Raw genomic sequence first — 25,175 nt, forward strand, 5'->3', positions numbered from 1 at the left:
GGGCCTTAGAGCCTACACTGATTGGCACTAGTTCTAGTGGGAGATTATTAATTAGAGCCCTAGAGCCAATCATGTGATGATTGTTGTATAGACTTGATGTATCATATTCCTATATATTTATAAGGCATTTCTTTATGGTTATTATACTTACTTGTATTGGTGCCAAATAACTGAGTATAATAGCATCCTTGAGTAGAAGATTCTTATCTATATCAATCGATTGGTTGAATCGATAATGAGATGATATAGAGAACATTACTCTTAATCATTCCTAGTCAAGTATTGACATTCAAGGACAATGTTAATACGATGAGACTAGCATATAGGTCAACTCGATGACTTGATCTCACAAGTCATGGATATAGAGATATCAAGTTGACACATAGGTATGCATTGGAGAATATATACTGAATGACTCACCATGAGAAAGTATCATGGATCATTATATGAGTTTCATATACTTTCTCATGTGACTATTAGTATGACTATCAGTCCTTGGACCTGAAGTCACCATGGTTCCCTACATAAGGAGTTGCATACTTTGGCTTCGTCAAACGTCACCCGTAAATGGGTGGACTATAAAGGCGAGTACTGGGTATGTAACAAATTTTACGGAGGGATGTGAGTGATGTAGATGAGATCTATCCCTCTTATATGACGGGAGTGACATCATGATTCTTGATAGAGTGAGACCACTAAGTGCATGACCATGCCCAAATGAGTCAATATGAGATATTGATCTCATTTGATTAGAGTGAGTCTACTTGGAGTTTAAGACATAAATTGATTAGAGGATGACACGGTCTATGCCTCAATTGATCAATTTAGATGTCAAGGATAGAAGGACATTGCCATATATTGTGAGAGTCACAATTAGTAGTCACAAAGGTGATGTTGGATCTCAACATTCTTGTAACTTGGGTAGTAATGAAGTGTTGCTAGATACCGCTCATTACTTATGCTTCTAAATGGGTTTAGGAGCATTGCCAACGTTACAAGAACCTATAGGGTCACACACAAAGGGCAGTTAGATGGAGATTAGGTTCATATGATGGACCAAGAGGATTAGGTTCATGTGATGAACCAAATTGGATTAAGAGTAATCCAAATTAGACTAATTGAGTTGGACTCAATTTGATTCATGTCTCGAATGAGTCTAATTTAGATTATGATTTATTGAGTCTATTTAATTCAATGAATAGAGATTCATTAAATTAAATTGTTTTGAATCAAATGGTTAGATTTTATCAACCATGGGAGATAAAGAGGTCAAGTTTGACTTGACTTGAGAGGGAAGATGAAGGGTCAAGTTTGACTTGACCAAATGCCACATCATTATGACTTGGCATGAGGCCAACCAATGATGATGTTCCATATCATCAAGGCCACATCATTGTGTGCCACCTCATGTGGAAGACCAAGAGCCATGACTCTTGGTATTACATGGAGGTTTAAAACCCTCCTTTATGTGGCCGGCCACATTAGTGCAAGCATTTGTGCTTGTTTTAACTTCTTCTTCTTCTTCTTCTTCCAATCTTCTTCTTCTCTCCCTCTCCTCCATTGCGGTGACCACCAAGAGTGCTAGCACACTCTAAGTGGTTTTTCTCCACCTTTTGTCCGTGTGGATACATGTAGAGCAGTGTACGCTTGACACTCTACGAGATCCGACAACTCTTTGGACAAGCGGGATAAGTGAAGGGCTTCGCTACAAGGGTAACGCTCTTTTCATGTAGATCTAAGGTAGATCTAGTATAGACAAACATGTACTTGAAAGTTTTATATTTATCTTCGCACGGATCCGTGCCTAGCTTTTGTAAACATTTATTTTTGAAATAAAAGAATCACATTGGTCAATATATGTATTTATTTGTTAAATGTAATTGTTCAATTAATTTATATAGTAGATAACATGGAGTGTGGTGTCACACTCAGAAGATCATATTGTCGGTTCTCTATAAATTATAAATAATTGCTCACGACTAAGATGAAAAGGAACAAACCATCAGAATAGTCGTAGTGTAATTAAGTATTAGTTTATCTTGACTAATAAATTACACTGATACACTTTAAGTGTATTGAGTAGGACCATTTAGGTAAGTTCTTTTTGTACTAACTTAGTAAAAGAACTAGACCTTAGTTATTATGGAAGTGTGTTCTCTTAATCCTAATATAATAACAAGCACATATATTTAATATTTATTTCTTTGACTTATCAAAGGGTGAGGTTTAGCTCGATAAATCAATATGCCCGATAAGTTGGGAAATGATATTACTTATAATGTGTGTTGTTGATTATAGAAGGAATCTGTGTCCTAGTTATCTAGGTTGAAAATGTCCCCAAGAGGAGCTCATAAAGATTGTCATGTTAAACCCTATAGGTGGACTTAGTCTGACATGATAATGAAGTTGAGTGGTACTACTCTTGGAGCTAGATATTAATTAAGTGAGTTGTCAGTAACTTACTTAATTAGTGGACATTCGTAATCTTAAACACAGGGAGACTAACACACTCATGATAAGGAGCCCATAATGTAATTTGGGATTGGTGCGGTAGTGCGATAATAACTCTCTAGTGGAATGAGTTATTATCGATGAACTTGAGTTGTGTGTTCGGGGCGAACACGGGATACTCAAGCTCATCGGAAGGCCAAAACCAATTTCTCCTCTAGGTCCCTGTCGTAGCCTCATTATAGCCTCAAGTCCATCCAAATGTAAGGCTCTTCTTGGTGTCCAAGAAGTGGGTCGGTCCAATGCTTGGTGACCAAGCAAGGGCCGGCCACATCCTCTTCTATAGGGGCTGGCCCTTTGCTTGGTGACCAAGCATGTAGGGGCCGACCACAATATTCAAACAAAGAGGGTTGTTTTTGAATTTTAAAAATCTTCTCTTTGTAGAAAACTATAAGTTTTAAAAGAGAGATTTTAATTTTAAAAACTTTCCTTATTTGAATTTGGCCAAATGTTTTAATAGAGAGTTTTAAAAGTTTTGAAACTTTCCTTTTTTAACCATCCTCATAGTTTAAGAAAAAAAGGAAGATAACTTTTAAAATAAAATTTTCTATCATCATGTTAAAAAAGGAAATTTTAAAAGAGAAGTTTTAAATTTTAAAACATAGTTTTAATTTTTAGAACTTTCCTTTTTTAAATCCTACTTTAAGAAAGAGAGCTTGTAAAATTTTATAAGAGTTTATCTTGTAAAATTTTAAAAAAATATATATATATTTCCTTTTTCCCTTGATGAGGTGGCCGACCACCTTGCTTGATGCTCAAGCAAGGGGCCGACCATATTAAAATTAATTAAATCATAAAATTTATTTTTGGTGATTGATTCAATCAAGAGGAAAGAAAAGGAAAAATAAAAAGGGAAAAGGAAAAACTAGAGGATGATTTTAATTTTTGTAAAAAGTTTTTCCTTATTTGCCTTGGACAAGTAATATAAAAGAAGGGGTGAGGGGGCTTCATAAGATACAACTCTTATTCTTTTGCTTGGAGATCTCTTGGTGGCCGGCCCCTCTCCTTTCTCCCTTTCCCTTTTCTCTCTTCTCCTTGGTGGTGGTGGTGGCCGGATTTTAGAAGAAGAGGAAGAAGCTTTTGGGTGGTGTTCATCTTGGAGGATCGTCGTCCACACGACGTCCAAGGCGAGGCGAGGAATACGATAGAAGATCTCGAGGTCATTAGCTTACAAAGAGAAGGTATAACTAGTAATTTTCTTCCGCATCACACTAGTTATTTTCTTTGTAAGAATTCTAAATACAAGAGGCAATTAGATCTAGTTTATCGAATTTATTTTTCGAGTTTGTGTTTTCTTCTATTTCGAATTTGTGATTCGATTGTTCTTTTTGGTTAACCTAGAGTTATTTAAGGAAATTAAATATTAGCTTTCCTTAAAAGGATTTGTCTAGGCGGTGGTGGTTGCTCCCATATCCAAGAAGGCTATGTGCCTCGCCATGCAGACCTAGAAGCCAATTTTGGAAATTAATATTTAATGGAATTAATAACATAGGTGTATTTGAATCAATAGTGTTAAGTTCAGCTTGCGATTCAAATCTAAACCATTAAGAACAGATAAGTTAAATTTGAAATCAATGATGTTAAGTTCCGTCTGCGATTCCTAATTTAACTTCTAAAGAACACAATAGGTTATTTAAGGAAAGGTTCAACACTTGTACAAAAAATTTTTGTACAGTGGAACCGGTACGTTTTCCTAGGACTAACCAACACTTCTATCAGGCATTCCAGTCCTACATTATTTAGGTCTATTTGTTAGAGTGTATACTAAAAGCCTAGCTTTTGTATAAACATTTATTTAGAAATAAAGAATCACAATTGGTCAAATGTCTACATTTATTTGTTAAGTGTAGTTGTTCAATTAATTTATATTGTAGATAACATGGTATGTGGTGTCACACACAGAAGATCATGTTATAAGTTCTTTATAAATTATAAACAGTTGCTCATGACTAAGATGGAAAGGAACAAACCGTTGGAATAGTCGTAGTGTAATTAAGTATTAGTTTATCTTGACTAATAAATTACACTGATGCACTCTAAGTGTATTGAGTAGGACCATTTTAGATAAGTTCTTTTTATACTGACTTAATAAAAGAATTAGACCTTAGTTATTATGGAAGTGTGTGCTCTTAATCCTAATATAATAACAAGCACATATATTTAGTATTTATTTCTTTAACTTATCAAAGGGTGAGATTTAGCTCGATAAATCAATATGCCCGATAAGTTGGGAAATGATATTACTTATAGTGTGTGTTGTTGATTATAGAAGGAAACTGTGTCCTAGTAATCTAGGTTGAGAATGTCCCCAAGAGGAGCTCATAAGGATTGTCATGTTAAACCCTGCAGGTGGACTTAGTCCAACATGACAATAAAGTTGAGTGGTACTACTCTTGGAGCTAGATATTAATTAAGTGAGTTGTCAGTAACTTACTTAATTAGTGGACATTCGTTATCTTAAACACAGGGAGACTAACACACTCATGATAAGAAGGAGTCCATAATGTAATTTGGGATTGGTGCGGTAGTGCAATAATAACTCTCTAGTGGAATGAGTTATTATTGGTGAATTTGAGTTGTGTGTTCGGGGCGAACACGGGATACTCAATCTCATCGGAAGGCCAAAACCAATTTCTCCTCTAGGTCCCTGTCGTAGCCTCATTAAAGCCTCAAGTCCATCCATTAAAAGCCCTTCTTGGACACCAAGAAGGGGTCGACCCATGGCTTGGTGACCAAGCCAAAGGGGCCATCCAAACTCCTTCACATAGGGGTCGACCCTTTTGCTTGGTGTCCAAGCAAAGAGGCCGGCCATAATATGCCAAATTAGGAGGGGTGTTTTGAATTTTTAAAATATTCTCTTTGTAGAAAACTACAAGTTTTAAAAGAGAGATTTTAAAATATAAAACTTTCCTTATTTGAATTAGGCCATATGGTTTAAAAGAAAATTTAAAAGTTTTAAAACTTTCCTTTTTTAACCATCCTCATGGTTTTAGGAAAAAAGGAAGAGAAATTTTAAATTTGAAAATTTTCTATTTTTGTAACCATGTTAAAAAAGAAAATTTTAGAAGAGAAGTTTTAAATTTTAAAACTTGGTTTTAATTTTAAAACTTTCCTTTTTTAACATCCACATTAGGAAAATAAAAGAGAGCTTGTAAAATTTTATAAGAGGTTTTCTTCTTTGCTTATAAAATTTTTACAAAAATTGTTTCCTTCCTTTTTAAGGGGCCGGTCACCCTTGCTTGGTGCCCAAGCAAGGGGCCGGCCAAATCCAATTAAATCAATCATTGATTGGTTGATTGATTCAATCAAGAGAAAGGAAAAGGAAAAATAAAAGGAGAAAAGGAAAAACAAGAGGAAGATTTTATTTTTTTGTAAAAAGTCTTTCCTTATTTGCCTTGGGCAAGTAATATAAAAGAAGGGGAGGGGAGGCCTCATGGATCATCAATTCTTATTCTTGCGGTGGAGCTTCTCATTGTGGCCGACCCTCTCTCCCTCTCTTTTCCCCTTCCTCTCTTTGGTTCCTTGGTGGTGATGGTGGTCGAATACTAGAAGGAGGAAGAGGCTTTTGGGTGGTGTTCATCTTGGAGGATCGTCGCCCACATGACGTGCAAGAGAAGGCGAGGAATACGACAAAAGATCTCGAGGTTATTAGCATACAAAGAAAAGGTATAACTAGTAATTTTCTTCCGCATCATGCTAGTTATTTTTCTTTGTAAGAATTCCAAACACAAGAGACATTAGATTCTAGTTTTTCGGATTTGTTTCAAAGTTGTGTTTTTTATGTTTTTCAAATTTGTGATTCGATTGTTCTTTTTGGTTAAACCTAGAGTTATATAAGGAAATTAAATATTAGCTTTCCTTAAAAGGCTTTGTCTAGGCGGTGGTGGATGCTCTCATACCCAAGAAGGCCATGTGTCTTGCCATGCAGTCCTGGAAGCCAATTTTGGAAATTAATATTTAATGGAATTTATAACGTAGGAGGATTTGGATCAATAGTGTTAAGTTCCGCTTGCGATCCAAATCTAAACCATTAAGAACAGATAAGTTAAATTTGGAATCAATGATGTTAAGTTTCGTCTGCGATTCCTAATTTAACTTCTAAAGAACACAATAAGTTATTTAGGAAAGGTTCGACACTTGTATAAAATTTTTGTATAGTGAAACCGGTACGATATTCTTAGGACCAACCAACAATTGGTATCAGAGCTAGGGTTTGCCTCTGTGTGTTTAGAATTCAGATAGATTATGCACATGTCATACATAATTTAGGCAGGATAATAGCAGGATGTGCTAACTCTTTGGTTGTAGGTTCCAACTATTATGGTTTATAGATGTTGTGTGTGATTGGACTCTTGGACATGTCAAGGGCATTATTTTGTGTGTGCATGATTGTATGTAACTAATACAGTAGGAGATGTATTAGCCCTAGGATTTTAGAATTTTATTTTCGATCTAGATTACATTTACATTCCTTAGTGGAATATATGATCGATATATGTAAAATTATATTTTTGCCGCGGATCAGATGCTTGCGAGGCGTGGTACTTTTGGAGCACCAGAGGCGCAGCGAAATAAGAAGCAAGATAGATGCGATGACTAGACCCGATGGCGATGGCTAAAGATGGCAGCAGCTAGGGTTGGAGCACACGGAGAACAATGAAGGAAAAGGCCATAATAGTTGGAAATTAATTTTCAAATTTATTGCTTTTATTTACTGTGATGTGTGTGTGTGTGCATGTGATATATGCTAGCATAGGTTAAAATTCCTCACCTTAAATAACTAAGTGGGAGAGGGATTTTTAAAATAAATTCCACGGTCTCCATTACTGGTTTGAAAGCGATGCAAACAAACTTGCACGTTGGCTCTGAGTGCCTTCCTCCATATCGGATGAGTTTGTTTACAGATCACTAGATCAAACTTCCATTTTGGATGGTTATAGGAAATTAATTAAGAGCGTGTGATCTTCCCCATCGGAAGGGGTATAATCTTATTTAATGGACTAAGTATCAAGTAATGGTATACACTTAGGCACATTTAATAGTATCCTCCCCATCGGAGTCACTGCTATTATTTGTGTGACCGAAGGAAAACCAACTATTAATTTGTCATAAAGATAGGTTGACAAGATAATAAAATTAAAACCCCCTCTTACAAATGTTGAGATTTTGTATACATCCACACTATCGTGGCATACAAGATTCACGGTGTATGAGGTAATTTTATTTGTCAGGTTGACAAGAAAATAAAATTAATGGGAAAACCCTCTCTTACAAATGTTTGTTTTGTATACGTCCACACTATTGTGGCATACAAAATTCACGGTGTTTGAGGTAATTTTATTTGTCATAAAGAGAGATTGACAAGATAATTAATGGGTAAAACCCTCCTCTTACACATGTTTGAATTTGTATACGTCCACATTATCGTGGCATGCATAATTCCCGGTGTTTGAGGTGTTGGTGAATTTAAATAATATTGTTTGAGGAATCAATGTTATTTTAAATTCAAAGTTTTGACCAAATATTTAATCAAAGATAGATCAACTATTAATTTTATTTGTCATAAAGTTAGGATGATAAGATAATAAAATTAATGGATAAAATCTCCTCTTTGATTTGGTATACGTCCACATTATCGTGGCATACAAAATTTATGGGGATTTTAAGGTGTTGGTCTTGACCAAATATTTTTATGATTCTTATGATGTTTGTCAATCCCCTAGCTGTTATACTATAGAATAGACTTAGTAGTCCCAATCAAGATTGGAAACAAAACTTGGACTCTAAGATGGACTGTCCTCTCAAGAACCAAGAACAATATAGGGGTATTTTATTCATTAGTTATTGAAACATGTTTAGTTGTGTTATCTACCGGTACCTGGTGTGTAGATACGGGAGCCACTGATCATGTCTGCAATTCATTGTAGGGTTCCAGGAAATCCGACAACTATATGAAGAGAAAATCACCATGGGCACTACTGCGAAAGTAGCAAATATTGCAGTGGGAGATGTTTATTCTTCGATAGGAATAAAACATGGATTTTTGAGAAATTGTCTTTACATACCAAGTTTAGAAAAAACTAGTTTTCAGTTTCTAAACTATTCAAAGAACTTGATATTCTGCCTCTTTTAATAACAAAGTTGTTATCAAGAAAAAGAGAGAAGTAATCTGTTCTGGTATGTTAGTCGGTAATTTAAAAATCCAATAACTCCCATGATGCAACAAATGGAAATTAATAACATATCTTCTGACTCTAATAAGAGAAAGCAATCTTCGAAAATGAACCAATCATATCTTTGGTACCTAAGGCTAGGTTATATTAACTTGAGAAGGATTCAAAGGATAATAGCCGATGAACTTTTGGGTTCATTGGTAATAGAAAATTTTCCAACATACGAGTCTTACTTGGAAGGAAAAATAACCAAAAAGCCTTTTAAGTCTAAGGGGTATAAAACCAAAGATGTGTTGAAATTGGTTCATTCTGATTTGTGTGGATCTATGACAATCTAGGCAAGAGGTGGTTTCGAATATTTCGTCTATTTTATAGACAACTATTCAAGATATGGGTACATTTACTTGATGCGCCGCAAGTCTAAGTTTTTTGATAAAGTTTAAAGAGTACTAGGCTTATGTGGAGTAACGTCAAGCTAAAAGTATCAAGACACTACGGTTAGATAGTAGTGGCAAGCACCTCTTAGGAGAGTTTAGGAGTCACTTATCAGAAGTCGGGACTCAATCCCAACTAACTGCACCTGGTACACCCCAACGGAATGGTGTAGAAGAAAGAAGGTATAGGACTCTTATGGAAATAAGTAGATCGATGATGAGTTATTTAGATAATTACCAAATTCATTTTAAAGATATACTCTAGAAACGGAAGTGAACATAGTACCTTCCAAGTCAAAACTCTCTACTCCCATAGAATAGCAGAGTAGGCATAAGCCTAATCTGAAGCATATTCAAATTTAGGGTAGTTCAGCACATGTGCTAAAGGGAGACACTGAGAAGTTGGACAGGAGGTCACTTGTTTGTGGGTTATCCTAGAGAAACGAAAGAAGGTTTGTAGTCCTTAAAAATCAGAAGGTCATTGTAAGCACCAATGACCGATTTTTAGAAAAGGACTATGTAATAAATCACAAGTCCATAAGTAAATTTGTTCTTAAAGAAATAATAGAGGACACGTCTAATCTAGTACCAACTGTACAAGATGAAATATCACAAGAAATTGTAACACGTATCACAAATGATACACAATTATAGACAGTGCCTCGTCATAGTGGGAGGGTTGTGAGGCAACCTAAAAAATTAATGTTTTGGGAGAGTCTTTGGACTTGATCCCAAGAGAACATGAACCTGATCCCCGGACATGTGACGAAGCGCTCCAAGATAAAGATGCAGCATCTTGGCAAAGAGCAATGAATGCAGAATTAGAATATATGTATTCTAATAAAGTCTGGGAGCTTGTAGAATCACCAAATGGTGTAAAAGCCATTAGGTGAAAATAAGTCTACAATAGGAAAAGAGGGATAGACAAGAAGGTGGAAACTTTCAAAGCAAGGCTTGTTGAAAAAGGAAACCTTTTCAACCGTAGCCATGCTTAAGTCTATCCGGATTCTTTTATCTATTACTGCTCATATGGACTTAGCAAGTGGATGTCAAGACAGCTTTCCTTAATGAAAGTCTTGAAGAAAACATCCATATATAGCAATCAGAAGGGTTCATTGCAAAGAGCATCTTGTGTGCAAGCTCAATCAGTCTATGGACTGAAGTAAAGCTTCAAGGTCTTGGAATATCCGATTTAATGAAATAATCCAGTCCTATGGATTTATTCAGTGACCGGATGAATCTTGTGTATACAAGGAGTGTGATGGAAGCGTGGTGATATTTCTTGTACTATATGTAGATGACATTTTTGATAGTTGGAAACAATATCAAAGTGTTGTCCGAAGTAAGGGTATGGTTGTCCAAACAATTCGATATGAAGGACTTGGGATAATACACATATTCTTGGGATCAAAGTAATAAGGGATAGCAAGAAAAGAATATTATGCTTATCCCAAGCTTTATATATCGATACAATCCTTGCTCATTTTAGCATGCAAGACTCCAAGAAAGGTTTTCTACCTTTTAGGCATGGAGTATCTTTATCTAAAGAGATGTCTCCGAAGACATCAAAGGAGATAGAGGACATGAAGGCAATCCCTTATGCTTCGGCTGTCGGAAGCCTAATGTATGCTATGCTATGTACGAGACCGGATATCAATTTTACCGAGGGCATGGTTAGCAGATATCAAAGTTGTAACGCCCCGCCCCTCCTGCTAAGGAGACGGGGGTTACTTACACATACATATATATACCTACTTACTACAACGGAAGTCTTATTTATAAAACTTAGAAACATTTCTTTTTTTTTCCTATATGAATCAACGTGACTAATCACCTGGACATATAGAAATCACATAGCATACTTAACATGATTTGTAAGTCATAATGCCCAAACACAAAATTAAATATCATGGAGTCATAAAGCAGTAACATAACTAGGCATGGTTCTTATTAAACAAAAAGAAGGTCTTTCTCCTTTAGCCAGGACACTACCACACACATCCTTCCAGCCCCTCCTACTGCTCCCCTAGTTCATCCATTCCTTGCCTTTATCTGTAGTACAAGAAAGTAAGCTATGAGCACTCATGGCTCAATAAGTTCCTTTCCTACTCACAAAAACTGTATGACATATATCAAAATCACAAGACATAACATATGAAGGCAATCCATTATATCATGCCGCATATCATAGCATATCATAACATAAGCGTAAAGTAGCATGGCATAACATAACAAAATCATCAATTTCACCCTGACATATCATAACATCATCATAAATATCATGGCATAATCATAAGGTATATGCAAGGTAAATTCCTAACCATGTATCATGAAAACATATGCAATATGTCCTTTGAAAACTTATAATATACATACTTAAACATAATCTTAACATGATTAGGGCCCTGGCTTGTACCACATACATAAATGCACGCATCCTATGTAGGTCCAAGGTAGCAAGTCTTGAACCCTACAAGGCATACATACTAGGCCCGTTTCTTAGTCCATCGACCTAGGGGCACTTAGGAGCACATCCCTAACGAGGCCCGTTTCTTAGTCCATCGACCCCGGGGCGCTTATGGAGCCCACCCTTGGTACAAGCCATACATAAAGTAAAATAGCATGTTCTTACATATCATGGTTCTTATCTCTTCTTGCACATCGTGTCACTTATCATATCATACCATATAGACTTTTGGGCACACAGCTAATCATAATGGTATGTAAAGATTTGGACACACAGCACATCATATATTTTATGCATAAATTGGGCACACAGCACATCATATATTTCATGCATAAATTGGGCACACAGCACATCATATAAATTGGGCACACAGCACATCATATATTTCATGCATAAATTTGCACATAGCTTCATCATAAATAATACACACCATAGCATAAGGGTTTCTATCATGTATAGATCATAAGTGTGCATAATTAAACACAGAAGCATGGAAATCTTACAATCATGGCATATAAGATACATGGAAAACATAATTCGATCTCTAACCCTAATATCTCTTTGTGGCCGAACCATATAGGTTAGGGTTTATGGTGAAAACTTCATCCCAACATGTGAACCCTAAGCAAGCATCACTTCTTATACCATAAGAACTATCATGAGCAAGTTTAGGTAGAGTTCTAGGTTACTTAGACTTACAACTTATCATGGCCGAACCTTATCAAGCATGCATTGGGTTAAAGACTATCATTCAAGCTTGTGAACCCTAAACAACTTTCATAGCAAACATTTCAAGAAATAATATGAGCATGGTTGAGTTAGGTTCTAAGTTTCCTAAGTCCTTCATCATGTATTGGCCGAAACTTGTAAGGTTTGAAATTAGGGTTCAAGTGCCCTAAAAACATGAGAACCTTAAACAACCTTCATAGCAAATATATCAAGGAATAACATGAGCATAGTTGAGCTAGGTTCTAAGTTCCCTAAGCCCTAGATCTTGATGTGGCCGAAACATGTAGGGTTTAGAATTAGGGTTCAAGTGCCCTAAAAACATGAGAATCTTAAATAACTTTCATAGCAAAAATATCAAGAAATAACATGAGCATAGTTGAGTTAGGTTCTAGGTTCCCTAAGTCCTTCATCATGACATGGCCGAATACTATAGGACTAAAAATTTAGGTTCAAGAGTCCTAAAAGCATGGAAACCTTAAACAACTTTCATAGCATATATATCAAGGAATAACATGAGCATAGTTGGGTTAGGTTCTAAGTTCCCTAAGCCATAGGTCTTGATGTGGCCGAAACATGTAGGGTTTAAAATTAGGGTTCAAGTGCCCTAAAAACATGGGAACCTTAAACAACTTTCATAGCAAAAATATTAAGTAATAACATGAGCATAATTGAGTTAGGTTCTAAGTTTCCTAAGTTATACATCATGTAATGGCCGAATACTATAGGACTAAAAATTTAGGTTCAAGAGTCCTAAAAGCATGGAAACCTTAAACAACTTTCATAGCATATATATCAAGGAATAACATGATCATAGTTGGGTTAGGTTCTAAGTTCCCTAAGCCATAGGTCTTGATGTGGCCGAAACATGTAGGGTTTAAAATTAGGGTTCAAGTGCCCTAAAAACATGGGAACCTTAAACAACTTTCATAGCATATATATCAAGGAGTAACATGAGCATAGTTGAGTTAGGTTCTAAGTTCCCTAAGTCCTAAATCATGAAGTGGCCGAATGATATAGAGCATGAATTTAAATTTCCTTACAACAATAACATGAGCCCACTAGATTAGCTACATGTCATTTCATCAAGGAGATCATGAGCATCTTAGATTTTGCTTTAAATTCTCCTAGGCTTTTAAAAAAAAAATCCAACATAACCGAACCTTCATGGACATGAATAGAGTTTAACTAAACATATAATCATGGCATATCATAATAGTTTCATGACTTATCTTAAGGAGATCTTGGCATACTTAGTTTTAACTTAAAGCTCTCCTAGGCCCTTAGTTTTTACCATGGCCGAATACTCATGGATCTAGGTTTTACCAAACATCTTTAACATAGATAAATCCTTACCATAAAATAAATGCTACAAGAGAAATATTCAAACATATTAAATCTAGATCCTTTCATTCTCTATATCCTTCCTTTGATCTTATCTTGGTTAGAATTCCTTCATGATGTTTTCTTAGCTTTCTCTTTCTTTTTTTTATATGCAACCGAATCTTCATAGCAAAATAAGAGCTATTGTACCACAGGTGAGGGGAACTTACCTCCTTTTGCTTGTGGTTTTCCTTAGAGAAAAAGGTGTTCTACTGATAAGGAAAGTGGAAGCTTCTTCTTCTTGTATCTTCTCTTGTTTCCTTTGCTTGTAAGGGATAGAACTTGAAGTTTCCTTCTCGGTAATTTTCTTTCTTGGAGAATAACTTAACTTAGAAATTGGTATGAGGAGGGGAAAGGAGTTTCTTGGTTCGGTGAGAATGGAGAGGGAAGAAGGAGGAAGAAGAAAAGGAATTAAATCCCTTTGTTTTCTTCTCTAATCCTATTTATCCCTTGCCAATGAGACATGCCCCCATTCTTTCCCCCAACTCCTCTTTTCCCTCACTCCATTAATTCCCACGAAAATAGAGAGGGGAAGGGAAGTAGTCAATCCTTCTTTTGCTTGCTCCCTTTTCTTAACCAAGAGGGAAAAGGAGGTAAGCAACTTGGTTTTCTCTTGCTCTTTTGCTTAGTTTTCTTTTCTCCTTTAACTAAATTTTTCATTCCTTTCATTCCAATTATTTCTTCTTATCCTAATGGTTATCATTCATAAATCTATCTCCATCATTTGTGGGAGGTTCAAGGTTCAATCCTTGACCTCACCTCTTCTTTTTGTTTTTATTTTCCTTTTTCTCTTATTCTTTTAATTTCTATGCTCTAAGGAAAAATAATATTCATACACCTATCTTATAATTTCGTGGGTGTTACAAAAGTAACCCTGGACAGGGACATTGGACTGTGGTAAAGCATATATTGAAGTACCTTAGAGGGACTAGAGATTATATACTAGTTTACTAGGTAAATGATTTGATTCCTGTAGGTTACACGGATTTTGACTTCCAATCAGATAGAGACAATAGTAAGACGACCTCAGGGTTTTGTTTTACTTTAGGAAGTGAAGTCATAACTATGGAGGAGTGTTAAGCATAGGTGTTTTTTCGGACTCCACCATAGAAGCTGAGTATGTGGCAGCCATAGAAATTATATGTCTAAGAGACTTCATGATGGACTTAGACATGATTTCTGGTTTGTCCAAAAATTATTAAAATTTTGTAATAATAGTGGTGCAGTAGCAAACTCGAAGAAACCATAAGTCCATAAGGCAAGTAAACACAATAGAGCGCAAGTACCACCCAATACGAGACATCGTATAACGAGGAGAAGTTGTTGCCGCCTAGATTGTATCAAATGATAGCCTGAGAGATCTGTAATGCCTGAAAATTCTCAAAATTATTTTAGAAATATTCTATGATTTTTCTAGAATTTTAGGATATTTTTACAGAATTTTTAGAATAGCAGAAGTAGCAAAAATAAATAGAATCGTAAAATAGCTTAAGCGGGAATTGAACCCGAGACCTATTGGGTTCTATGACTTAAGGTGAACTCTAGTAACCAAGTGAACCCAGGAGGGCCGTGCTGAAGGGAAAAGGAAACAATTATATTTATATTTGAATTGGGTTGAATTACCCACTTAATATAAATAGGGGATTTAAGTGAGGAATTGTTATTTTCTTAAACGAGAAAACTTTTCCCTCAAACCCTCACACATCCGCCGACCCTCTCCCTCACCCTCTCGGCGCCCAAGTCCAAGGAACCTAGGGTTCTGTCCAAAGGCCATAGGAGCACCTTTCTGGCGACGACTCCGACACGAGGACGCTCCTCTCCGCGAGAGGAACACGTAGACGCAAGGAGATCGTCTCCACCGGAAAATTAGCGACTAGATTCGTAAGAAAACTAGCGCAGGAGGTAAGAAACCCCTCACCTGCAGTATAAGTAGCTTCCGTATGAATTTTATGCTTCAGTTTAGTAGTATATAGATTTTCGGCACAAAGGATGCGAATTAGCGCATACCAAGTGTTCGATTAAATTATTAGCAGGGTTAAAATGCAACTTAAGCATTTTACTAGCTTAGCTAAATGTGATAGAAGCATTCATTTAGTATGTTTAGCTTTAGTACAGCTTATATGGGACTACGGTCCAATGGATGGGCTCCCATAGTCGCCTCTAGGTTCAGATAACCTAGCTCTAGGTTCAGATAACCTAGAAATAGCAAGAACAGCAAAAATTCAGCTATAACCAGTATTTTATTTTATTAGTGGCACTGTACTGGATTAGATATCCATTGGGTTGGGCTCCCATAGTCGTCCCTAGGTTCAGCTAACCTAGTAAACCCTACTAGATTCGAAATTTGCAACCCCGGGTTTAGTTAGGGATGCGCGCACAGCAAGTACAGTTGCCAGGCCCATCAGCAGCATGATTAGTATTTTCATCTATTATATATATGGTTTTCAAAACTTCACAAATAGTTATGTGAATTCAGTACAGCTTTAGCATTAGTTTAGAATTAGCTCAGTACAGTTTGTTTGTATCAGTTTAGTTTTCTAGTGATACCATATGATAGCATATGTTAGCACTTGTTGCCATGACTAGTTTGTTTGTATGTCATGCTATGCTTTTACATGTTCAGTATATATATTTCAAATAGCATGCTTTAAAAACATAAATTGCATCGTATGCATGTTTTAGTGAGGTAGATGGTTTCTTACTAAGCTCTCAAGCTTATAGATACTCTTTTCCTTATACTGCAGATAAAGGTAAAGGAAAGATGGACTAGCGGAGGCTGGAGGGCAATGCGATGAAGATGTGTGTGGATGGAACCTGGAATAAAGACCTTGGAAGAACTAGAACATTTAAGAATTTAGTGTTTCTTATTATGTTACTCTTGCTTATTTAGTTATCTAAGTGCATGGAATTATAGAAAATCTGCTTAGATTGTTAGTGATCATGTTTGGGGTCATAGTTATGTGTCATTAGTATGTTTCCAGTTATTTTAGAACTTGTGTATGTGAGTTTGGCACGAAACAGTGCTGAAATCAGAGTTTGTTGCGAAATCAGATACCCCAATCGATCAGTGGATCGATTGGGGGCCCTCAATCGATCAGTGGATCGATTAGGAGCCTGGTTCCGCGAACAGTAAGCTTCTGGATCGATCAACCGATCGATCCAGTCGCATTCTGTGGCGAACAGTAAGTCTCTGGATCGATCAGCCGATCGATTCAGTCGCATTCTGCGGCGAACAGTAAGCTCCTGGATCGATCAGCCGATCGATCGGGGAAATCGCTCCCGCGAACAGAGAGCTCTGGAATCGATCAATGGATCGATTGACCAGTCTGGATCGATCAGCCGATCGATCCAGAATATTAACCCGAGCACAGTAGCCATCTGAATCGATCCATGGATCAATTCAACAACTTGCAATCGATTGAGTTCAATCTGGATCGATTGGGAAGCTGGGTTTCGACCAAGAGACCTTGTAGTTCAGCTCCTTGACCATAGGGGATGCAGGATATGCCACGTATACCTTAGATTGCATCCCTTAGCACATGTAGAATAAAGAAATGGTATTAGTTTAGCAAAGTTTTAAATTAATCCAGTTTTCCGCACCTAGACTTAGTGATGGTCATGGAGATAGCTTAGCACAACATAATGTGACGGTCCGGCCTTACAACCTAGCCAGTAGAAGGCAGGTCATTACAAGATCCTTTCACTAAGGCCCTTAAGGCAAGAGCTTTTGATGGGCACGTTGAAGGGTTCGGAATTAGATGTATGACAGCAGATATGGTAGCTTAGTCTTTTAGTATAAGTGGAAGATTGTTAGAGTGTATACTAAAATCCTAGCTTTTGTATAAACATTTATTTAGAAATAAAGAATCACAATTGGTCAAATGTCTACATTTATTTGTTAAGTGTAGTTGTTCAATTAATTTAAATTGTAGATAACATGGTGTGTGGTGTCACATACAAAAGATCATGTTTGGTGAGTGTAATAATAGTATTTCTCTTATTGTTGTGCTTCACCAAGTCATGATAAAATTTGGTGCATCGATCACTATTCTTGAGATAAATGCTCTTGGCACATTGTTGATAGAAAAGTTTTTCCACGTCCGCTAGCATAATTGCTTTCTTTCTTATTGTGTCATAATCACTTAGGGGCTCTTCGCCATTAAGAAGGGCTCTTTGAATATCCTCTAACACTGATTTTTCTCTTGAATCTTGCTCCTTAATATATTGAAAGTGAAACTTATCAAGTTCCCTTAGTTTGTATTTCAATCATGAAAGTTTTGTCTTGAGAGAGAATTGTGCATTGCCATAGACCGATTCCTCCCATATATTTGCCACAAGTCTTTGAAATCATCATGTAATGTCCACATATTGTAAAATTTGAAAAGCATATTGGATCCTCTCTCCCTTGCATGTGTCGAAACTATATAGAGATCCGATAGACATCCGGGAGGAGTAAATTCCACATAACTATCATAATCTGCAGCAAATCATTATGAACTCATCATAGCATGATCTAACTTTCAAGAAATGCTTTCATTCGTCCATGTCAAACGACATCCAATAAAGTGAAGATCAATCATAAAACATCCTTAATTTTTATTTTACTTTAAATTTTTAATTTTTTATGCAGTATATATATATATATATATATGAACCATACACTAAATTTAACCATACCGACTGCACTCAAAAGTCTGAAATATTATAATATCCCAAAAACTCATGAAATTATCAATACCGAGCCTAAATCTAGAACTTTCAAGAAGTAACATACCAGTCATTAAACTTTCAAATCCTCACGAAGTCCGTCTAAGCATAAATCATAAAATTAAAATTAACAAAAAAATAATATCTATTTTTTTAAGAGAAAAAAATAAAATAGCATAATGTAAAAGAGCTAGCAAGGTCCACGGGCTTCAGTGTACTATCAGGCCTGTCCATTTAATCATCAAGGCCTCTTATCTCCTCAAGATCATTCTCACCTGTAATATTGAAATCAAATGAATCTAATGATTCAGCATGCTCTAACGTTATAACAAGCTTATGCATATCTTCCTCTATATATATATATAGAGGAAGATATGCATAAACGTTTCCATCTAGCATACTAGCATCAATCATGCAACAATGAAAATACCTTCAATAAAGTAGCTATGACTCTAAAACGTTGCCATATAGCCACATAATACAAATCATGCAGCAGTGAAAGTACTTTTAATACAGTAGCTATGTCTTTAAACCATGAACATGTTACAATCATTTCCATATAGCATCATATTACCTTATAGCATTTATTCTTTATCATAAAAATCATTGAGTAAATTCAGATTGTTGACCATGACTGACTATATCATAGGATTGATTGATCAATCTCAACATATAAAATCATAGAAGCAGGCAGTAGGATATCAGCAACCACTTTTCCGTTATCGTACCTTGGCTTATAGTTGGTGGGTGTTGAGAATTAAACTTTAATTTTTTATAGATAAAAGTTAGTCTTGATAAGAGTTTGTGATAGAGATAGAATGGATGAGGTGGCAAGTTTGACTAGACTTCATGATAGGATAAAATTGTTGAGTTGTCATGATAAGGATAAGAGTTTCGTAGAGATAGAATTAAAAAAAAAATCTCTAGATTATTAGTGCTTATCCAATAAGCCTATAAATATGTACCTCTTTTCAAAGAATGAAGCAAGTTGAGTTTTATTTTATTCTACTCCTCTTCCACGTATAGTTTTTCCTCCTCTTCCACATTTTCTTTCTATAATCCTTTTTACTTCTTCTCCCATAATTTCTTTTTCCAATAAATTGATATCAGAGCCATGGCTAATGGAGGTATGGTTCGCTTCCAAATTTCAATACTCAAAGCGAGTAATTATGATAATTGGAGTATCAAGATGAAGATACTTCTTGGAGCTCATGATGTTTGGGAGGTTATAGAAAAAAGATACGTTGAGTCGCGTGATGACTCGATGCTAACTCTGACTAAAAAAGGCAGTCTGAGAGATTTAAGAAAGAGAGACAAGAAGACTCTTTTCCTCATTTATCAAGCTTTAGATGAGGATGGTTTTGAAAAAATCTCAAGTGCGACTTCAGGCAAGAAAGTGTTGGTGCAACCTTAGGTCAAGGTTGACCTGGGTGACCCGACTCGAGTTGACCGGACTCGAGGTATATTTTGATGTTTGACAAGAATAGAGAAGTTGTATTTTGATGTTTGACAAGAATAGGAACTTGGGGGATTGTGGGTGCAACCTTTGGACAAGGTTGACCTGGTTGACCCGACTTGAGTTGACCTGATTCGGGAAAAGTCCAAGCAGGAAGCTTGGCACGGGAAAAGTCCAAGTATGGAGACTTGGCATGGAAAAGTCCAAGCAGGGAGCTTGGCACGGGAAAAGTCCAAGCAGGGAGCTTGGCACAGGGAAAAGTCCAAGTATGGAGACTTGGCACGGAAAAGTCCAAGCAGGGAGCTTGGCACGGGAAAAGTCCAAGCAGGGAGCTTGGCACGGGGAAAAGTCCAAGTATGGAAGCTTGGCATGGGAGGTCAGAGAGGGCTCGGTAGCTCGTTCTCCGGACTAGGTCAAAGAGGGCTCGGTAGCTCGTTCTCTGGATCGGACGTGGAAGTCGGAGAGGGCTCGGTAGCTCGTTCTCTGGACTGGATGGAGTCGGAGAGGGCTCGGTAGCTCGTTCTCCGGACTAGGTCAGAGAGGGCTCGGTAGCTCGTTCTCTGGACCGGACGAAGTTGGAGAGGGCTCGGTAGCTCGTTCTCCGGACTAGGTCAGAGAGGGCTCGGTAGCTCATTCTCTGGACCGGACGTGGAAGTCGGAGAGGGCTCGGTAGCTCGCTCTCTGGACTAGGTCAAAGAGGGCTCGGTAGCTCGTTCTCTAGATCAGGAAGGCTTTAGGTTTAAGGCTGAGAAATTGGATCGGTCTGCTGACCGATCCAGTGATACTATGGGTATCTGGATCGGTCTGCTGACCGATCCAGTGATCGGTCTGGTGACCGATCAGTAACCAAACAGTAGCGGTTGGTCTTCGGAGAAAGGAGAGGGGATCGGTCTGTGGACCGATCCACCAATGGCCTGATCGGTCCACAGACCGATTAGGGATCGCAACCAACTCTCTGTGAGAGTTGGGATCGGTCTGGGGACTGATCAGAGTAGGGCCTGATCGGTCCCCCGACCGATCAGATCTGCCCTGGACCGATCAGGGTGGAGCCTGATCGGTCCTGGTCTAGCCGTTGAGACACAACGGCTAGATTTCTGTCTTCTTCTTCGCAGGTTTTGATATAAGGTGGAGGGCTCTACTGTTGGGACTTCTACTACTTCTTCTTCCTCCTTACGATCTGAGCTTTGCTGAGCTCTCCATTACTGAAGCTTCGTGTGAGTTTCCCTCGGCTGGACTCCAACTGATCAGCTACTGCTATGGTTGGCATCCGTGAAGTTGCTGCTTCATCAACAGTCGACAAGAAGGCAAGCAAACTAGTGTTTTTACATTCATATTGTTCTTGGCTTCTTGTTGTATTTCTTGTACTCTGATCTTGCTGTTGCAAGAGAGATTGTGGCGAGGTTTCTCCACCCAGAAGGAGTTTTTATTAGCCGGTTTTCCGGGGTCTCATCCACCGACGGATTGATAGGATTCGTCCACCTTACGGACACGCCGAGGAGTAGGAGTATCATCTCCGAACCTCGTTATATCGTCGCGTTTGAGGTTTGATATTCTCCCGTTTCATTTCTATCTTTTATTTCCGCTGCGCTAACTCAAATTGTAGGAAGAAACGAGAATTTGGGGTCGGCTATTCACACCCCCCTCTCTAGCCGCATCCGAAGGTCCTAATAAGTGGTATCAGAGCGAGGTCGCTCTTCGTCGGATTAACACCCGGGGGAGCACGAGCTAGAGAATGGATCAACTTGGAGAAGACGTCACGATTCCACCCTTCTATGATCGCGACGACTTCGCGTTTTGGAAGGTAAGAATGAAGTATTTTCTTATGACTAACCTAGTAAATTGGAATTGTGTACAAGTATGTTTTATTCCTCCGGTGGATAAAGAAGGAGAACCTCTCGAAAAGAAGAAGTGGACGAAGGAACAAATCCACCAATCCATAATCAACGACGAGGTAACAAAAATCTTTGAATTTTCATTACCTAATGATATCTTGTGTAAGATAGGTAGATACAACAATGCCATGGAGTTGTGAAACAACTTGGCTAAGTTCCATGAGGAGAGCTCCAATTCTAGTCATGAAGAGGAGTCAAGTGAGCCAAGTATCTCACATCATGGAGGTATGGAATTAGAAGTTGAGGGCTACTCAACATCTAAGGAAGAAGAAGAGGAGAGTTCTTCTTCAAGACTGGAGCAAGAAGAAGAAGCCTCTACCTCCGGAAGGGATGAAGGAGAGAGCTTATATCCATCCTCAACCCTAGGTAACTCAAGCAACTTAATTTCAAGTAAATTACATATAATGTGCTTTGAGTGTAGGGAATATGGGCATTACAAAAGTAAATGTCCAAAGAGGATTAGGAAGACTCCACCGGCACCAAAAGTCAAGGAAGTCGGAGTCCCGATACGCAAGGGCAAGGAGCACGTGGTGTGCTTCCAATGCAAGCAAAGGGGACATTATAGGAGTCAATGTCCAAGGGGGAGGCAACCTCACAAGGACAAGAGACCAAGCACATCTATGGGGGGAGCTAAGGCAAACCCTAAGGTATCCTTTAAGGCACATTCTTGCAATTCTAATAAGACACATGCTAGTAGTTTGATTGCAATTGTCAATAATGATAAGCATGAGAACCATAGAAACCGATACATGTGCTTAGGTGCCAAACATGTTAGCCTAGATAAGGACAATGCTAGAAAGGCCAACCCTAGAGTTAACTCATCTAAGGTTAAGGAAAACCTAGATAGGAATCCCAAAACAACTAGACATATGCCTAGGAATACCTCAAAGAAAAATGGAAAATTAAAGCTTGAGGTATTAAAGAAGGAAAATCAAGTCTTGAGGTCAAGACTTGACACTTTAGAAAAGACTCTTAAGAATTTGGAGAAGTCAACTCTAGGGTCTAAGGGTCAAAAATCAAAGCCCAAGGACATGAGAGGTTTGGGTCACAAACCTAAGTCTCAAGTGGTCAAGCCCACTTATCATAATGTTCCATTCGATTATGGAACAAGACCTAGGGCTAAGAAGACCATCACAAAGGTCACAAGGGGAGTCACCCCTAGAGTTGATCTTGATGAGTCCCAAATGACCAAGGTTTTAAAGCCTAGGAGGGTCATTAGGAGGGTTGCTAGGGAAGTCATCCCTAGTGAATATTTAGTGAACCCAATGAGCTCAAATAGGTATTGAGTTCCTAGGAGCGTGATTCCTTCACGCTAGATGGTTTAGGGTGTGCCAACCTTAATTGGATAGGTAGTTAACCTACTCATGGCAAAAGGTGGCATTTTAGGAATTTTCAAGGTGTAATCAAGCCTTGAAAATGAAATTTAAAATTCTTCCTAAGGTGATTAGGATGTGTCAACCACATTTGAGGAGTTTTCTAGGGTCAATCTAATTGGCACATAGTGATCTAAAAATCTATAGTATATGATTTTAGGTTATTACACTTAGGAATATAGAATTTATGGTAAAATTATCAAAAATGGCAACTAAGGCTAGAATTAGGTATTTTCTATACCTTTATATGTTATTTGCCATACATTGTTTGTCATATGCCATGTCATGACATCATATTTAACTTATTATCATTTAAAATGTCATGATAATGCTTAGTTTAGTTATATGTCATGTCTTATTTAAGTTTCATACTTGATGACATGACATCATGACATTGGCACATGTTTCCACTTATGATATTATTTTATGCCATGTCATCATCTCTTGCATTCATGATCAACTAAATTGATTTAAGGATAGAAACACAATTTGATATGGAGATCAAATTGTTGTTTAGAAAATGCATGAGAACTTAGCTTAAGATGACCTAAACCCATATCTCACATCAAAATTGACTTGGATGCGTTTGATACACCTTAGATGTGTGTGAGATATTAGGATGATGAGTTAGGATCAAGGTGCATAGTTCTTGTACCTAGATGAGCCTAATTCGAAATTGAGGATCATAGGGAAAACTTGTGTACAAGTCATGTACATTTAGTCCTAAGATTGTGGTCCTAAATTGAATGGTTTAAAATCATTTCAAAATTTATTTGAAAAACCTTGATGAAGCTTTTCTAGTGATAGCATTCATCATTGAGCAAGTTGATACAAAGATGGATTAACCTTGAGCTATTTCAAATTCTTTCGAACTTAGTATCAAGATTAAAAAATGGGAGTTATTTTCATAGAAAACTATTTTTCCATGATAATATATGTTATGAGGAATGTATCCTCAAAATTTTACAATTTTTGAAATTTTTTGTAATTTTTTAGGGGTTTCTGAATTTCGGGAGAAAAATCAGAAATCCTTATCAGAGAGTTGTGGACCGATCAGAGAAGATCCTGATCGGTCCAGGGAAGTCTGGATCGGTCACTGGATCGATCCAGGGCAGTGTGGATCGGTCAGGTGACCGATCCAGTGGAGTCCTGATCGGTCTGGTGACCGATCAGAGCGTGCCAAAATGCTGATTTTCGACTGTTGTCTGAAATTTCAGCTATGGAAGTTGGTGCTTTAGATTTCTAAAGGGTTGAAACTCTCCAAGACATTGTTGGTGCAATGGTCAAGGAGGAGTTGACCTTTAGGGGGAGTTTTACCTATTGGTCAAGGGAGAGTTGACTTTTAGGGGGAGTTTTTACTCGTCAAGATTTCTGAGGATGAGTGATATGGGATTATCACTAAGTTGATTGTTGATTTGAGTATCAAGGGGGAAATTAAGGGTTTCAATGAAAGGTATGGGACTTTCATTAGGAAGAAACTCTTGACCTTGATTCACTCTTTTTGATGTGTGTCAAAAAGGGGGAGAATGTCCAGAAAATGTTCAAGGAAGAACATTGGAGTTTGGGGAGAATGTTCAGAGAATGTTCGAGGAAGAACATTGGAGAACTATTCGAAAACCTGAGTTAGGTTATCGGGTTAACCTAACTTGATTATGGTTTTTGTCAAACATCAAAAAGGGGGAGATTGTTGGTGCAACCTTAGGTCAAGGTTGACCTGGGTGACCCGACTCGAGTTGACCTGACTCGAGGTATATTTTGATGTTTGACAAGAATAGAGAAGTTGTATTTTGATGTTTGACAAGAATAGGAACTTAGGGGAATGTGGGTGCAACCTTTGGTCAAGGTTGACCTGGTTGACCCGACTTGAGTTGACCTGATTCGGGAAAAGTCCAAGCAGGAAGCTTGGCATGGGAAAAGTCCAAGTATGGAGACTTGGCACGGAAAAGTCCAAGCAGGGAGCTTGGCACGGGAAAAGTCCAAGCAGGGAGATTGGCACGGGGAAAAGTCCAAGTATGGAGACTAGGCACGAAAAAGTCCAAGCAGGGAGCTTGGCACG

Source organism: Zingiber officinale, chromosome 4B, assembly GCF_018446385.1.
Source record: "Zingiber officinale cultivar Zhangliang chromosome 4B, Zo_v1.1, whole genome shotgun sequence".
NCBI lineage: Eukaryota > Viridiplantae > Streptophyta > Magnoliopsida > Zingiberales > Zingiberaceae > Zingiber > Zingiber officinale.